Source organism: Anolis sagrei, chromosome 1, assembly GCF_037176765.1.
Source record: "Anolis sagrei isolate rAnoSag1 chromosome 1, rAnoSag1.mat, whole genome shotgun sequence".
NCBI classification, from domain to species: domain Eukaryota; kingdom Metazoa; phylum Chordata; class Lepidosauria; order Squamata; family Dactyloidae; genus Anolis; species Anolis sagrei.
The window spans coordinates 104,350,102-104,362,670 of NC_090021.1; the positions used below are offsets into that span (position 1 = coordinate 104,350,102).

At 42.8% G+C, this 12,569-nt stretch overlaps 1 protein-coding gene and 1 long non-coding RNA gene across 2 annotated transcripts in view; one reads left to right on the forward strand and one right to left on the reverse strand.

Annotated features, from left to right (window-relative positions):
* Positions 1-2,189: 2,189 nt before the first annotated feature.
* LOC132762044 (uncharacterized) lies at positions 2,190-10,374 on the reverse strand. Its single transcript, XR_009630061.2, has 3 exons — positions 9,626-10,374; positions 8,027-8,112; positions 2,190-2,530 (listed from the first exon to the last, which is right to left on the reverse strand). It is a non-coding gene; the product is annotated as an uncharacterized lncRNA (long non-coding RNA).
* A 234-nt stretch (positions 10,375-10,608) lies between these two features.
* BACH2 (BTB domain and CNC homolog 2) overlaps positions 10,609-12,569 on the forward strand; it is a 226,985-nt gene continuing 225,024 nt past the window's right edge. The window contains exon 1 of the mRNA XM_067467497.1: positions 10,609-11,336. The gene's annotated coding sequence lies outside the window, so the exon portion shown is untranslated. The remainder of the gene's footprint in view (positions 11,337-12,569) is intronic.

The following is a 12,569-nucleotide window of genomic DNA, read 5'->3' on the forward strand; positions in this document are numbered from 1 at the left end:
ATGCAGTTTGACTCCTCTTTAACTGCCATGGCTCAATGCCATGGAATCATGGATTGTAGTTTGGTGAGGCACCAGCGCTTTTTGGCAGAGAAGGCTAATACCTTGTAAAACTACAGTTCCCATTATTCCATAGCATTGAGCCATGGCAGTTAACTTGGTGTGACATTGCATTAATTCTACAGAGTAGATGCACCCTATTCAACAATAGCTCTGTCTACCAGCACCACCACACATAAAACACTGTTTGGTAATTATGAATGCATTACTTATGCACCAGTGACTGTTTTGTATTTGATATCCCCCAGTTTAGTGGCTATGTAGGAACTGTGAGGACCCCCTAGTGATGCAGGGGGTTAAACTGCTGAGCTTCTGAAGTTGCTGACCGAAAGGTTTGTGGTTTGAATCTGGGGAGCGGCGTGAGCTCCCACTGTTATCCCCAGCTTCTGCCAACCTAGCAGTTCAAAAACATGTAAATTTGAGTAGATCAATAGGTATAGCTTCTGTCAGAAGGTAATGGTGCTCTATGCGGTCATGCTGGCCACATGACCTTGGAGGTATCTGTGGACAACGCTGGCTCTTTGGCTTAGAAATAGAGATGAGTACCAACCTCCAGAGTCGGACATGGCTAGACTTATTGTCAGGGGAAACCTTTACTTTTACTTTAGGGACTGTGAGAATACTCCAGTTTCCACTTTCTGGGAAGCGGTTGCTGCGATCAGGAGGCATCTGTTCCACTGTCAAACAGAAAACATCCGACTGATGGTCACAGTCACACATAAGCAATCTCCAGAGTGAGGGGAAATTGTAACAAAGGTTGTGCTTCTTCTTGTTGCATCAGAGATCAGTCGTGGGACGGTTAGTGGCCTCCCAAGTCACAGAGGAACGGATACTCTTCGATCGCAGCAGCTGCTTTGTGGTAAATGGAAATGGGGCGGCTTGGGACAGGATTAACTGCATCGGATAACTATGCATACATAAATCCTCAAAAGGAGTACAACCATTATTTGTAGCTTTTGGATGAAATGGAGACAAACGCTACAATTATGGGAGTTGTCCCAAAGATCAGTGTGTTGATTTAAACTTCAAGATCATTTGATTGCCAGATCTCTTTCCATTATACAAAAGGATCCTAGAATAACTTTCGGGTATTAGCGGGGGGTGGGGGGAGGGTCTGTGTCAGAAGTGACTTGAGAAACAGCAAGTCACTTCTGGTTTGAGAGAATTGGCCGTCTGCAAGGACGTTGCCCAGGGGGGCGGCTGGATGTTTTGATGTTTTACCATCCTTGTGGGAGGCTTTTCTCATGTCCCCACATGGGAGCTGGAGCTGACAGAGGGAGCTCATCCACTCTCTCCTCGGTTTCAAACCTCTGACCTATGGGTCTTCAGTCCTGTCAGCACAAGGGTTTAACCCATTGCACCATTAGGGGCTTTGGGGTATTAGCGGTCATGCGGGGAAAATGGAAGCTGAGAGCCATGAAACATTCCTGAGGGCCATCCCAAGAGCCACACTTCCCCCACTCATGATTTAAAGAAGTGCGCTTCACACATTAGTTTTGTACTAATGCAGTGCAATTTCTGATTTGAAAAAGCAAACACTAGACAAACACTAGACAACACTAAGCAAACACTAGACAATATCACATTTCTGAAACTCTTCTCAGTTTCTAGGAGCCCTTCCGCACTACCTATATCCCAGAATATCAAGGCAGAAAACCCACAATATGTGTTTTTAACTGGGTTATCTGAGTCCACACTGCCATATATTCCAGTTCAAAGCAGAAAATGTGGGATTTTCAGTCTTGATATTCTGAGATATAGGGCTGTGTGAAAGGGCCCTAGAGTGGTTGAAGAGATATCTGAAATATACCTTGCTACTACTACTTTACAGAAAAATGTTCACAGCCCTTCATATTGAGGCCATTTCATTTCAAACGCTGGGCACTGCCGAGAGAGGCAATCCACTGCCCACCCTCACACATTTTTTCTATCCATCTTAGCAGAGATTAGAGCGACACTAGACCACATGCCAACAAACAGAAGGAACGGTTTACACACTGGAGGCACAGGGTAGGAAATGGCTTGTCACTGAAGGCAGCTGCCACTTTTCACCCCAACACCTACATTTTCAATCTGGCTTGTAAGAGAAATAATTAAAGAACAGATTTCCAATTTCTGTGTATTTATAATTTTATTATATTTTTAAGGCAATGAACTTTCAGTGATGTGATATATTTCTGGGAAAACTGACAGATACAACCAGTGTCCCTTATTAAAGTGATTAAAAGAAACCAAAATCAAACATTCCACAAGTTTTGCCATTTGGTATATATTGTTGTTCATATGGAGCTTATCCGCAATTTAAATAAAACTCACATAGAAATCATGAAAGCCATTTCTGGATGCAGTGTGTAAATAATCCACGAAAAAGCTCATCTCAAAGAGCGTTTCTGGGTGGAAAGCTTTCTTTCTGTGGGTGTGAAAGCAGGGTCACCGATCCTTTCACCAGCACTAAGCGTGCCCAGTGAAATCCCTGTAACAGAAGGGGAGAGGATTAAGTAATTCTGTCATAGTGGGATACTCAGGGAGAAATGTTTTAGTGGTATGGGAGGAAGCAGGAAACTCAACAGGCTATTTCCAATTGCAGAGGTAGAAAGCACAGGGAGTTGCATCTCATACTCACAGTGTTGCCACTGTCAAATCAAACTACTCATTATAACTGGGGAGTTTATTATTCTCCACACTGAAAATGTTTCAGTGGCAGCTTCATTTGGCTACGTCAATTATGGATGTACAGGCAGTCCCTGAGTTACAAACATCCGACATACAAATGACCTATAGTTAAGAACAGGGGTGAGACAACAGGAAGTAAGAGAAATCTACCCCTTGGGAGGAAAATTCACTCCTGGAAGAGTTATCGTGAGGAAAAGGTGCCTCCACTGAAGCTTTCTCGCCAATCCGTGTTTCCACAACAAGCCGATTTTTTCAAAATCCAATTATCACAGGGACAGAAAGTAAGATGAAATCTTCTGAACAGGGGTATGGACAGCAAAACAAATGCCACAAGGATGTTAACCATTTCCTATGCTATCCAAAGCTCTGTCGATCTATCTATCTATCTATCTATCTATCTATCTATCTATCTATCTATCTAGAGTTCTTAAAAATGAAGCTGTTCTGACTTACATACAAATTCAACTTAAGAACAAACCTGCAGAACCTATCTAATTCGTAACGTGGGGACTGCCTGTCTAGCTATGTAAGAAAAGTAGAATTTTGATAAGTTACTTCTTTATAACGCCCAAAATCCCTAGGGATTCTAGTAACTTAAGTTCAAAAACTAATTTTCCTAAGGAGCCATAACTTCTTAATGGAAGAGAGAAAATGAATTGCAATTGGGGATAGAAGAGATTCAAAACCATGGTGCCCAGACCATATCAGGGACAAGAAATAGGCTTTGCACCATCCTATGCATACATTTGCTTATTTTTTCCCCATGGAACTAATAGTGTCCTTAAATTTCTAGCAAACTGCTAATGATAGGTTGCATGTTAATCTGAAATAGTAACTGTGCTAATTTGAAATTCTCAGACAGCTTCCAAATGTTTCATGTTTTAGACATGCATCATTTCGTGACACAGTAACTCAGTTTTATTAGCAAACTGGAAATTCAATCAACTCCTTATAAGAGATATGAACACATACATACATTGTAATAATGAAGTGTATAGGAAAACACATATCTTATCAACACATTTCATTTATATTTTAAGAATATATGATTTGTTAGATAATAACATTCATTTCCAATATTTTGGTTATTTCTCATTACATTTGCAACCAGCACATTAATGTATCACAACACACAGTTTGGAAAGCTCTGCTCTAAGGGATTCTGCTACATATATGTAAAAGGGTGTCGAACAGCTCATAAAAGAGAAACAGAACTGCCCAGTTTATAGATATATAGGGCATATAGAGAATTTGAGGTCTTTTCTGCTATTAACCAATTTCGTTTTCTTATTGTCAGGGTTTTTTTTGGCTGCAAAAAACTCAAAATATTTCAGCTCTTTAATTGTGCAAGTGCCTCATTTCATAGAATCCTTTCTCTGCAGCCATGCTATGTACATGTGTGTGATTCTTTCTCTTCTTATTTCTACTTGCCTTCCCCGTTATCCTCTTTCTCTGAAAATGCTAGCACACAAGTCCAGCCGCACTCCGCCTGCTGGATTTCCTCCTTCCATTGACCTACATCATTTTTATTGGCTTTCGCTCACTCAGCCTCATTACACCAATCTTCTGCCTCAGCCTCATTAGTATATTTTCATATCTTTGTGGCTTCACTTTTTATGCCATCTGCTACATCCTGCATGACTCATCACTGGAACAACAACAACCAAAAAGAAAAAAAAAACCTCCTCTTTCATGCTATCACAATAATACGCTCAGCAAATTGTCTGTTCTGCTGTCAAAGTATGGGAAGAACAAAGGTGAATACAAAGGTGGTGTGGAATTAATATCCGGATGGAGACTTTTAGAAAAAGATTTTCTGTGAGTGCCTAGCAGTGCAGCCCTATACATGTCTGCTCAGAAATAAGGCCAATGCGCTTGATGGCTCTGACTACAATATAAATCAGTCTACAATTGCAGGCTTACTCATATTTAAATTTGGTTGGTGTCAACTAATTAAAAACTCCTTCTTGGAATATTTTGCTCTTAAGTTGATACAGTTGTAAATCTGAACAAGCCTTAAATGTCTTCTAAAGATAATTTCCACTACCTACAAGAATAAACATATATTCCTGATTAACTTCCATGTTAAATGCAAGTAAATGTCTTTTGAAAAGATTTAGGTATGTATTCATTTAACTAGAAATAAACTTAAGTTCCATCTTAATTTTCGTAGGAATTTTATTTCTTACAATGAGTTTCAATGGTTTCAATTGTACAGAGTGTTTAATATTTATAATAACCTTAATATTTATACTTTTTAACATATATTTTTACACAGCTTTAAATCCGTACTACAAGCTAGCTGGCACTCCCCCCCCCCCCCCCCATGTGTGATGGGACATTACTGCCAACTGTGAGAGAAATAAGGTTGAATACTGTGAAAGCCATCCACTGCATGGCTATCAGCCTCCACACGGGGTGCATCCAGACAGCCCCGTTAATGTGGGAAGACTTGCAATTAAAAGGGGGGCGCCCAGATAAAGTCCCAGAGAAACACGAATTCATTTGCCACAAATCAGGAAAGCCCTGATTTGTCTCGAATTTAATTGTTAGTTACTTCCGCTGTCTGGACTGCTCCCTCAAAAATTCAAGGCTTTTGAGGGGCAGTCCAGACAGTCGTTCTGCAGTTTTCTGGGCTAAATTAGTCCAGAAAGCTCCCCACCCACCCCCAAACCTTCTTTAAAGAACATACCTGGCCTCCATTATTGTGGTACCAGAGCTCTCCTGGTATATAGGAGTGACATGCCAGGAGAAGGGGAGGGGAGGAAGAAAATTGCTTTCTCCTGGCACGTCATTCCTACACACCAGGAGAGCTCCAGCACCATGCTAATGGAGGCCGGTTAAGTTCTTTTATTTTTAAAGGGGAGGTTGGGCATGGGGGTTGGGTGTCCAGGTGTTTTCCTGGAAGGTTCCAGGAGTGCACCAGGACACCCGCCCCAGAAAGCACACGCTTTTAGGACTAAAGGGCTGTCTGGATGCACCCTCAGTAGACTCAAATCAAGGGAAAGCTTCATGAGAACCACCACTTCTCTTAATGTTCCCCCAGCAACAGCAAGAGTCTCCCTCTGGGCAGCTAAGGCAGGAAATCCCAACTGGATGCCCACCACCACTACCACAAGGGTCTTCCTCCAGGGGCAAACCAAGAATGGGCAAAATGGCACTCCCTAAAAGAATCCTCCACCTTGTGCGACTGCGAGCAGAACAGACAACTCTGCATCTATAAGCTTGTCCACAATGCCCTGCCTCATGTACAGAGGAAGAGTTTTTGGAAGTTACAGACAATGTGGTCGCTGCTGCCCACTTTTGGTCAAAAGATATTTAGCCACTTGTGCTCCTTCTATTTTTATCAGTTTTATACTAACATATGCAATGCTTTTGACACAAAATAAATAAATAAATTGTAAGCTGACTTGTTTCTTCTTACTGGAGAAAATGCAAGATGTAGATGAATAAAATTAGTAATGATAAATACAATTTGAGGGATGCGGGGAGTCTTGACATTAAATGGAATTGCAGTTTTATAAGATGAAGAACTTTGTTCCTTCCAAATTTTCAAAAGTTCAGTAGTCTGGAACCAAATAAATGTTTTAGATATGATCCTATGCTTGATGTTCTGTTGTTATTGTATGCCTCCAAGTCAAAGCCAATTTACAGAGATCCTATGTTGGGTTTTCTTAACCATATTTATTCAGAGGAGGTTTACTTGCCATTTCCTTCTTCTAAGGCTGAGTGTGCGCGCAATTTGTGCTTCTGTGGCAGAGGTAAAATTCTTGGTCTTCTAGGTCCTAGTCCAGCACTCTAACAATATACTTCTGGCTTCAAGTATGTTGGATAAGGGATTCTCAAAACATATTTAGTTTAAAGGGAATAACATGTATTTTCTTCCAAAAATCTTTCACAACAGGGCATTAAAAAACAGACAACCCTACTTCTCAAAATTATCTATCAAAGCTACATTGTATTTACAAGGTAAGAAGTGACTGATTCAAACCTACTTAATTGGTGGTATTAGTTTCCTAAATCACGGCTAAGCCAATTTAACCCCTGCAGCAGGACATAACTGTTGTTGTCAATGTGTCATTTGCAATTGTGTCCCTTGCAATGATGACCAGACAGGGAGGGAAGGGAATGCCGAGGCCAGGCACTGTGTTATTTCATAGGGCAGATTGTAAAGGAAATGATCCCATACATACACATACACCGAAAATGGTGGTCCCAACTACAGTGCCAAATTATGCAGTTTGAAACCATACAGTCTCATTTGAGTAGAAAGCCTCTTTTCCCAAGAGGAAAGGATTCTGCCTATCTGGGGGTCCTTCTTCACAGCCCTATATCCCAGAATATCAAGGTAGAAAATCCCACATTATCTGAGTGTGGACTCAGATAACCCAGTTCAAAGCAGATATTGTGGGATTTTCCGCCTTGATATTCTGGGATATAGGGCTGTGTGGAAGGGCCCTGAGTTGATGCTGCCATATCATTGACTTTTTGAAAATTCCCAAATTGATTTAGAATCTTTTGACAAATAAAACAATTGTAAGCAAGGCTTTCTAAGCTCTCCTTGCTTTATAGAATAAGAATTTAGCGGCAATTTTGGATCAGTCATTGCTCCCATTGATTTCAGTGCACAGGATTTTTAGTTGTATGTGTGGAACTGATATAGTTTCACTGAGGCCCCTTCTACACTGCCATGTAAAATCCAGATTATCTGCTTTGAACTGGATTATCTGGCAGCATAACATATATAATTCGGTTCAAAGAAGATAATGTGAATTATCTGCTTTGATAGTCTGGATTATATGGCAATGTAGAAGAGGCCTTAGTCACTTAGGATTGTCTATACAAGATGCATCTTTTTCTCCATACTTCCATCATTTGTCCTATTGAAAAATAACACCATATCACACTACTTTTGCCCCTGGGTTATAAATGTCATTTCCTAATAGGTTCTATCATAAAAACATGGAAATAATTATTAAACTTCAAAAACTTTGTTTCTGTGGGACATCCTGCAGCACATTTTGCTGTTGTTTTTCAATTAATATCTTATTGAGTCTCGATCAATTCAACAGTTTGTGACAGCCACAAAAATGAAGTTTCTGGAGTATAATGACTACTTTCAAAGTAAGGACCACACAATTAAATAGGAAATAACATTTTTAAACTGTTATTGAGCAATTTAGGGCAGTTATTGAGCAATTTAAGGCAGATAATGAGATCCGGAATGCAAAAACCGAGTCCGTGCCTGGCGAGGCTTAAAGCTAAAACCCAAAGCTCTCAATCAAAGAAGTCTCACCTCTTGAAGCAGAAGCCACTGAGGTACGTTATTTGACCCGGTCAGAAAGGATGACAGCCAGTGGTAAACCGCTCCAAGAAGCTGACCTGCTTTGCAAGCACAAAACATGCATTTTTATATAGTGCAGTCTTTTGTTTTTCATGCACCCATCCAGCAGGGGCGGGCTTTGCACTGACTGGAGGAGCCAGCCTTGACGTCACAAACAGCTGGGGGGGGGGGGTTCCCTTCCATGTGGAGAGGCAGCCAATTAGAGAGTGTTCCCCACTTCCAATGCAGATTCCTGCTGTCCAATGGCTGACAGGGGGCTGAGTGAGCAGTGGAACAAAAGGAGTTATAGTTTTATGTATGGATTACTATGTCTTGAGACAAACAAAGAGGGACCCTCGAGTCCCATGGGTTTGATTGTCCCTATAATGGTCCTATGAGTCCTCAACGAATAAGGCTTGACATCAATATCCTGGCTTGACATCAATATCAGAACAGAACAGTTTTGAAATTTTGCTACATAGTTCATTGTCATCTGGAGTTTCATGTAGCCATGCAGTCTGTGAATGTATCCCCATGGACAGACAGCTCATATAGTGTATTTTTTACATTGTTGTTATAGTAATTCTAGACTAGGAAGTTTAGTAAAAACTAAAACACTCGTTGCCGTGGTGCGATTCATGCTTTTTTCATATTATTCTCCTCTAGGCATTTGGTTTGAATCAGTGATTGATTAGTTATCATTACCTCGCTGAGCTACGGTGGTGTAATGGGTTAAACCCTTGTGTCGGCTGGACTGCTGACCTGAAGGTTGCCAGTCCGAATCTGTGAAATGAGGTGAGCTCCTGTCTGTCAGCTCTAGCTTGTGGGGATATGAGAGAAGCTCCCAGCAAGATAGTAACATATTTGGGCATCCCTTGGACAACATCTCTGTAGACGGTCAATTCTCTCACACCAGAAGGGACTTGCACTATGTTCTCAAGTCGCTACTGATTTTTTTTAAAACCTAATTTGCAATTTGCAAACCTTTCTTTAAAAAATAACATATTTTAGTGGATAGCAATGGGGCTGTTATGGGATGCCTCCTCTCCCTTTAAAGGACTTGATGCGATCCACGGCCTCACCATTACTACACTGCTGCAAAGAGAGCGAGTGGTTTCATGAAACCCTCTTATTGTGCTGAGGCTTATTAAATATGGTTTTCTGTGGGCGAACAGATGGCGACTACTGGATGGTATATGTCCTGCATCGGAAACTAGAGCTGATGTGGCCTATTCAATACAATTCGCTGCCAGAACAAAAATATGGTCCGCAGCCTTACCATTAATACACCGTTGCCTCAAAACCACATGGCAACAAGAGCAACTGGTCTTACGAAACCCTCATATAGTGCCAAGGCAATGGGGATGTGAGGAGGGGAGAGGCTGACTACCCACAAAAGATTACTACCACATCAGCTGTACATTATTAAATATATTTTTCTGCGTGTGAGCAGATGGCAACTACTGGATGGCATATGTTCTGTATCAGAAACTAGAGCTAATGTGGTCAATCCAATGCAATTTTCTGGATCGGCACCCCAAACAATTGACCAAAAACTGATTCGTAACTTACTTGTTGGGAGGAGAGCAATGACCAATCTGGATAAAATAGTGAAGAGTAGAGACATCACACTGGCAATGAAGATCTGCATAGTTAAAGCAATGGTATTCCCCATAGTCACCTATGGATGTAAGGGCTGGACCATAGGGAAGGCTGAGTGAAGGAAGAGAGATGCTTTTGAACTGTGGTGCTGGGGGAAAGTTTTGAGAGTGCCTTGGACCGCCAGAACATCCAACCAGTCCATACTCCAGGAAATACAGCCTGACTGTTCACTGGAGGGAAGGATAGTAGAGGAAAAGTACTTTGGCCACATGATGAGAAGACAGGAAAGCTTAGAGAAGACAATGATGCTTGGAAAAATGGAAGGAAAAGAAAGAAGGGCCAACCAAGGGTAAGATGGATGGATGGGATCCTTGAAATGACTGGACTGACCTTGAAGGAGCTGGGGGTGGCCACGGCTGACAGGGAGCTCTGGCGTGGGCTGGTCCATGAGGTCAGGAAGAGTCGGAAGAGACTGAACGAATGAACAACAAACCCATTTGGTACTAATGTTTGAGAGTGGTCCCTGGTAAAAAAAAAGGTTGGGAACCACTGCTTTAGAACTTTCCAGGCGGGAGGGCAACAAGACTACAATCCCCAGTATACCACGCGAACGAAATAAGAAGCAGAAGTTGGATGGGAGAGAGAGAGAGAGAGAGAGAGAGAGAGAGAAGGAGAAGCGCGGGAGGCAGCGTGGAATTGCGAGAGAGCGCCTTCTTCTTCTGCGCATGCGTCAGAAAAGCCCCCTTCGGCGGCGGTGACGGCGGCAACGTCAGCGTAGGAGGAGCCGCGATTCTGAGAGGCGTGGGCGCTACGCCGTTTGCGCAGCGTGGTTGTGAATGTGAATGGGTGGGAGTATCGCCGTCGAGAGAGAGAGAGAGAGAACGCGCGCGAGAGGAGAGAGAGAGAGAGGCTGCCCTCTTCTTCTTCTTCTTCTTCTGCTACGTCCGTACGTAAGGCAGGCGCGCGCCTGTGTTTGTGTGAGCGAGAGTGAGTGTGCGCGCGCGCGGTTGTGGCGGCGGCGGCGGGAGGAGGATGATGTCAGCCTTCGAATGTCAACAATGTAGCGATTGAAGGGAGTAGGCGGCGTTCCATTGGGAAGAAGGAGAAGGAGAAGGAGGAGGAGGAGGAGGAGGAGGAGAGCGCGAGCCACGGAGACCGGGAAGGAAGGAAGGAAGGAAGGAAAGAAGGAAGGAGGGAAGCGCGAGGCAGGCAAAGCAGCAGCAGCAGCAACAACAAGAACAGCCTTTGCCTTGTGCAGCAGACAAGCCCCTTTTCCCCGCGTAGCAAGCAAGCAACCAGCGGGTGGCTTCTTTTCATCACCCCCCTCCCTCCCCTTCCTCTCTTTTTTCTATCTATTTCTGCTGCTGCTTCCATCTCCTCTTCCTTTTCCCCGCGCCCTCCTTATTTGAGAATATATATATATATTTCTCAAACTGTCCCTTTTTTCCACCTCTTTTTAAGTCTTGGCTTCGTGGACACAGCTTCTGCAATTTTTTTTTTATTTTTGGCCATTTTTTAAAAAAAAAATCTTTTAAAAATATTTGTGACGCGCGTCTTCTTCAGATGCAAATTTATTTTTCATTTCCCGACCTCAGCAACAACAAACCACCACCAGGAGCCTCGTTTTCCCCTCCCCTCTCTTTGGAAAGTTGCAAGGAAGGAAAGAAGGAAGGAAGGAAAGGTGAGCCTCTTCTCCTTTCCTACTTTTGAATGGAAGTTGGAAGAAAGGTTTGGGGAAACAATTGCTATTCAGAACGTTCTTATTATTGGGATGCTGTGAGTTTTTCAGGCTGTATGGCCATGTTCCAGAAGCATTCTCTCCTGACGTTTCGCCTGCATCTTTGGCAGGCATTCACAGACGTTGTGAGGTCTGTTGGAAACTAGGAAAATTGGGTTTAAATATTTGTGAAAGGTCCAGGGTGTCAGAGGCAAGTGTGAATGTTGCAATTGGCAACCTTGAATAGCATTGAATGGCCTTGCAGCTTCAAAGCCTGGCTGTTTCCTGTCTGGGGGAATCCTTTGTTGGGAGGTGATAACTGGGCCTGATTGTCTGCTTGGGGCAAGTGTGAATGTTGCAATTGGCAACTTTGATTAGCATTGAATGGCCTTGCAGCTTCAAAGCCTGGCTACTTTCTGTCTGGGGGAATCCTTTGTTGGGAGGTGATAACTGGCTCGAATTGTTTCAGTGTTTTAAGGTGGCCAATTGCAACATCCACACCTACCTTCAACAGACAAGAGTTCTTTCTCCCATCATGGACACTCTACAGATATGTAAACCCCATTTTCCTAGTTTCCAACAACCCACAACCTCTGAGGATGCCTGCCATAGATGCAGGTGAAACGTCAGGAGAGAATGCTTCTAGAACATGGCCTGGAAAACTTACAGCAACCCAGTGATTCCAGTCATGAAAGCCTTTGACAATGCATTGAACATCTCTACAGAAAGAAACTGTTGTTGTTATTATTGTTGTTGTTATCATCATCATCATCATCACTACTGCTACTATTGATAATGTTTTGCCTGTGTGTCAAAGGAGGGGAGTGGGAGGAAGTCTCTAGGTGGGCTGCTTGGACTGAGATTGTTGTGAGAATATATATATATTTCTTTGGTTGGTATTTGGGGGAGGAGCGAAAAAGGGGTGTGTGAGAGTGAGTGAGTGTGTCTTTCTGTGGAGTGGGTCCTTTTTAATTGCATTAAAGCTTCCGTCCCAACCGCACACACTAAAAGGGGACAAGGATAGCTGGAGAAGGAGGGACAGAGTAAGGCTATCACTGGAGGGGTGTGGGGGTGGGCAATAGCTTTGGGATTTGGGTTGTCTCCTTCTCATTTAACCACTTGGGAGAAATTTGAAGAAGAATTAAAAACAGAGATGGAAGGATTAACCGCAGGTTAAAAATACCCCCGACCTTTTCA